At 42.9% G+C, this 6,000-nt stretch overlaps 1 protein-coding gene across 1 annotated transcript in view; it reads right to left on the bottom strand.

The window, feature by feature from the left end:
* The window catches only part of GPATCH2 (G-patch domain containing 2), a 211,755-nt gene that overhangs the window by 118,047 nt on the left and 87,708 nt on the right, over positions 1–6,000 (bottom strand). The gene's annotated exons all lie outside the window — the stretch shown is intronic.

Below are 6,000 nucleotides of genomic sequence, written 5' to 3' on the forward strand. Positions count from 1 at the left end.
TTGAATTAAATGAATTGTGTTATAATGGAATGAGTGTGAGACTTGAAAGAATTGCTTACAATTGCACATACTAGAGAAAAAGATAGCTAAGTCTAAATTAAGATGTTGGCTATGAAGTTTCCAATAGGACCTTGACATGACTGTTGACCTACTCATGACATGATCACACCAGTAAGGATTTGGAATTCTATTAGTATTACCAGAGGAAAAAAGTCAAGGAGTCATCAGGAAAACAAATCTATATCTGCTACTCCATCAGCCAATTACTGTTGTTAAAGTGGAATTAGATGGGTATTGACAATGCGAAGAGGATAAGGATTAAGCAGATGACTGAGTATACAGCTAGCACTGCTATCCTGTTTTTGCTGCAGAAAGTTTGAAAAAAATCTCAGAAAGGGAAGGAATGTGATGTATGGAATACAATATTAAGACTCTGATCATGCCCAGGTATTCAGATGACTCTTTCAGCCAATCATACAATGTACTTCAGGTAAAATACCGTACTGTGGTGACGTTCACTAACTGAATATTATTATGTTGCTATTAACTTATGTATATAGTTAAACTGTAAAATCCAGTTATCTGAATGCCATGAAGAATGCTGAATATTTTTTAAAGGGTTTTTCCCCCCCTCAATAATATAATAAAAAATACAACATGTTCAATAAAGTTAGCAGAAACATGAAACTGAGTTCCAGGTAACTGAGATTTGGATTAAAGACTCTGCACTGTAACTGAGCACACATGGTTCTTATACGGTGCTTTTTATCAACAATCTCAAACCAAATTACATGTTATACTTAAGGCGTAATTAACCAGTTAATATGCCTCAAGTTGTGATCCAGCTACATGTTCACCCAATTAATGGTGTCATAAAACAAGCAATAAGCTATGAAGTTGGTTATTCCACAAGATGTGCAATAATAGTGGCAGCTTGTCTTAAACTGGCCACGTTCTGCTTGCTGTCCCTGCTGAGAGCCCCAGACCTCACGAAGCAGTGTTTTCCCCGCAGTAAGTGTCACAGTTGATTATGCTGCCACTGCTGAGACCCGAAATTGCCATTGTTCCTCTCCTCAAAAGGAGAGTCATGGTTGATACTTTTATTGTTTAAACCAGGGGTGTCCAACCTTTTTGAATATGGGGCCGGATCTCATCTGGAGGTGAACTGGGGTCACTGGGATGGATAGAAAGAGATACATACTAGAACTTTTTATCACCCAGTGGGCCAGCGAGCCATATTTAAAGACCTCACAGGAAGTGATGTCACGTGACCTTTGACACCAATGAAGTTGCAGGAAGTGACAGTGAAATGGGTCTGGAAACGTGGTTTAAAATCCAAAATAAAAACAATATAAAAGCAAGAATGAAATAATACCAAACACTTGACTAAAATAAACACTTTTGCTTCTACTCACTTCTCAATGAATGAAAGAAGCACAATGCAAATCGACAGATCAAATGTGGAAAATATATCAGCCAGAGTGGAAACTAATCAAAGCAAAAAAATATGTGCGTTTTTGAGCATAATCTTCAAGAAGATTTACTTTTATTGAATTAATAACTTGTTAGTAACACATCTTTAACAAGTAGTAACAAGTTAAACCCCCAATCCTGCACAAAGAGAAATAGAAACAAACACAATTCAAACACTGGACAGTATTTTTACAGACCTGGTACCCAGCTGGCCTGGTGCCATGCCCGGGTTGACATGGTGCTGCAGGAGCTGCCTGGCTACGACCAGGTTGACCTGGTGCTAGAGAAGCCATGGGGCCAGGCTGGGGCTGACCTGGGGCCCATCCGGCCTGCCGGTGCCATGCCCGGGTTGACATGGTGCTGCAGGAGCTGCCTGGCTACGACCAGGTTGACCTGGTGCTAGAGAAGCCATGGGGCCAGGCTGGGGCTGACCTGGGGCCCATCCGGCCTGCCGGTGCCATGCCCGGGTTGACATGGTGCTGCAGGACCCGCCTGGGCAGAACCAGGTCGGCACAGGCCAGGAAAAGCAGCATGCAGCTGAAGCTGGCTTCTCATGTGCCGCTGGGGATGGGAGGAGGCTGGCCAGGTCTGCACCAGCCAGAAGCGGCGGCGGAGCTGTGTGCCGCTTGGGACTGACCAGTGCAGGCTCATCCCGTCCCAAGCAGCACACAGCTCCGCTGCTGCTTCTGCTGGCCGGTGCAGACCTGGCTGGGCTCCTCCCATCCCCAGCAGCACATGAGAAGTGGCTCCCTCAAGGCCTTGCATGTGGACAGCCTGGCCTAGAGAACTGCAGTGCCTGGGGGGAGACTGGCCGGGGGAGCAGGCGCCACTTTGCTGTGGGGCAGGGCAGGGCAGGGCAGGGCAGGGCAGTGCGGCTGACTTGAAGCGGGCAGGCGAGGAGGCAGGTACAGGTCGGCAGTGGATTGAGAGCTCTTCACTTGGGGATATTTTTACTTTAAGACCAAATTATTCAAAACAACTATTCTTGACCTCCAACATGTTGACAACTGCACCATCCTTGCCCTACTGAAGGAAACCTTCTGACCATGCTAAATCTGCTCACAGTAACCTACTAAACTTTGGGTACCCCTCAACACTGAAAAGACTCAAGTATTCTAATTAGCCTGCTGCAGGCCTTGAATGTGACTTTCTCTCCCATCAAATTACCACTGAGGGAAAAATGCTGGAGGTAGTCAAGCACTTCCCCTACCTCAGCAGCCACCTCTTTGAGAGAGTAAACATTGATGAGGAGAGCCAGCACAGGATCCAGTGTGCACCGCCATCAGGAAACTGCTTTGGCATGGTTTTATTGATCGCGATCTCCATAACAACATCAAGATGCAGGTCTACAACACAGTTATGATCTCCATTCTCCTCTATGGATATGAACTATGGATGACCTACCATCATCGCCACAAGAGCCTGGAGAGGTATCAACAATGATACCTCTGGAAAATCCTCCACATCAAATAGGAAGATCACTGTATAAATGCCAAAATCCTTGTTGGAGCTAATGTTACCAACATTGAGCTGGTGATCCTCAAGCACCAACTTCACTGGATCAGACATTGTATGCAGATGCCTGACTCTTGATTCCCAAAACAAGTGTTTTATTTCCAGGTTTAGTTGTAGCCTGAAATCTCAAGGCAGCCAGAGGAAACACTACAAGGACACATTAAAGGCATACCTCAAGAAAATGAATGCTGACATCAAGAGCTGGGAGAAGCTGGCTGCTAACCAATTCTGATGGCACTGCAAGCTCAACCAAGTGGCAGCCTGCTTCAAGGTAAAATGTCTTGACCTCAAAGCAGAGAATGGAGAGTGGAGGAAGAGAAAGGAGAGAAATCCCAACCTATGGCCCACTCTTGCCTGCAGAAAGATCCGTAACTTTTGTGGATGTATCTGTAGTTCAAGTACTGGACTCTTAAGTCACTTCAAGACCCATCAATAAACCATTGTAGAGATCATCCTTGAATCAAGGGACTGCCACTGACAGTCTAATTAAAGTGCAATAGAAATAAGCTGCAAACATATTCTGCATCTGGCAAGAAACGTTTTTATGGCTGGATGACCATTTTTATGTTTCATTCTCACATGATAAAGTGTTTAAATGCGTGGTATGTTACAACTCATTGTTCCATTAACACATTATTTGCACTTCGTATGTAACATCTGCCAGAGGCCTTACAAATATTAAACTATAAAAGGCACATGCTTAAATTTCAGAAAGGCTAATGGATATATCATTGGAGTAGCTAGTCCATTATACTTAGAACTGGCTGAATTGGATCCCTGGGCACAGGATCCTAGCTCAAACAGAAAGACTCCCATTAATTTAAATAAGTTTCCAGTCACCAGTGAGGTTGTGCTGGCCACTTCCTAGAGAATTATTTTTGAAAGTCCATCAGAGGGAATAAAAACGGTTTTGGAGTAGGGAAAACAAGACAACTATACATAAAATCAGATGGGACAAATGGTGTTCCTAAACCACAGTTATATCAAATGTAAATTTTCTTCTTAGCAGTTATTTTAATTGAAGAACTCAGTTCAACTTTAGCTGCAAAATTCTACAACTTAGATACATCAAGTGATGTAAGTAGCAGAATATCCATTGTTACTTACTGCAGTGCAGGGCAACCCAATATTGGATTAAACTAGACCAAACACAGTAGCTGGTGAGGAAACTAAATTAGCAGGACAATGGCATCACATACAACAGTTTAAATTTATTCTTAAAGAGCAATTGCAAATTTTTTTTATAAAAACTCTCAAGAAAAAGTGCAAAACAGTTTTAAATCTTTAGTAAATAAGTGGAAAGGACAGACATTTCACTGTAAGTTGCATGATGGGATTTACCTTTTGTCAGTCTTGAGGGAACACTTTAAACATCTGTAACACCGATTAAAAATAAAGGGCAAAATAACGAAAATGAATACATGGCTCACAAATACACAAGTATAAAACCTAAACCAATCCACTAAATGTAACCTGCCTTGCCAGATATTTTTAACTTATTGGACAACTCACTCGACTTAATATTGACACAGAGATGTGTAAATCAATACATTCAGAATGAGCAATATATTTTAATTTTAAAATGTTCAAACTGCAGCAGTAAATCTATGCACTTAGCACATATAAATCATCAAAAGGGTTTGCTTGTTGGCGACTTAGAGCCAAGACATCACAGAGAGGTAAGCTAAGTTTAGGCACAAGCAATGTATCTGGCAAATTTAAACTCTTTCATTATAAAAACAGGACTTAAAAGTGAAGTGTCTTGAAAGGAATCCTTTTCTTATCATTCATCTCTGACTAGTTTAACTCTTTTGTCAAAACTTGCAGTCCAATGCCTGGGAATGCTCAGGTATCTGTAAGCGTATACACATATTTTGCAATCTGTGCAGCACCTACCTACTGCTGATGTGAAGCTCAGACAATTTTCATAGAAATATTTACAAAATGTAGAAATACAAAATGAACTGAACAGCAATGCTGATTCAATAAAACCATGATATTTTAAAAAAATGATTTTGGAGTAAGGAAAAACAAGAGAACTATACATAAAATCAGATGGGACAAATGGTGTTCCTAAACCATAGTTATATCAAATGTAAACTTTCTCCTTAGCAATTAGTTTAATTAAAGCCAATATTTTTAACAGTTTCTTTGCCTCTGTTTTCCTGAACAGGGACCAGAACATTCCTCCTGCCAGACGTAGAGACAATCTCAGGGATAGCTCTGTCAGGCCTTGGGTCAGACCAGAGGTAGTTAGGGATCTTCTGGAAGGGCTGGACATTTTTAAGTCTGCAGGTCCAGATGCCCTCCACCCAAGGGTGTTGAGGGAGCTGGCAGGGGTCATCACGGAGCCCTTGGCCCGGCTGTATAAGCATTCATGGTCATCTGGTCAGGTGCCAGGGGATTGGAAACTAGCTAATGTGGTCCCTATTTTTAAGGGAGGAAGGAGGACCCAAGTAACTATAAGCCCATAAGCCTCACCTCGGTCCTTGGGGAGATCTTGGAGAGAATCATCAAGGAGCACATCTGTGGAGTGCCAGCACGGGAGATCATGCTCAGGGGCAACCAGCATGGGTTCATCAAACGCAGGTCCTGGCGGACCAACCCGATTGCCTTTTATGACCAGGTAACTAAATCCTTGGATGATGGTGTCACCATAGATGTAGTCTTTCTAGACTTTAAGAAGGCTTTTGACACTGTCTCTCACCCCACTCTCATCAATTAAGTGACTGTGGCACTGATGCCTACACAGTTGGATGGGTAAAACACTGGCTGATGGGGTGCACCCAGAGAGCAGTGGTGAACAGGTTGTACTTAACTGGGTGAGATGTGAGCAGTGGGGTCCCCCAGGGCTGTCCTCAGGCCCGCACTGTTTGACATCTTCATCAGTGACTTGGATGAGGGGGTTGAAAGCACATTGTCCAAGTTTGCTGATGACACTAAGATGTGGGGCAAGGTGGGCACACTTGAAGGGAGAGAGAGAGGCTGCAAATAGATTTAGACAGACTATAA

This window comes from Crocodylus porosus, unplaced genomic scaffold, assembly GCF_001723895.1.
Source record: "Crocodylus porosus isolate Cpor-Errol unplaced genomic scaffold, CroPor_comp1, whole genome shotgun sequence".
NCBI lineage: Eukaryota > Metazoa > Chordata > Crocodylia > Crocodylidae > Crocodylus > Crocodylus porosus.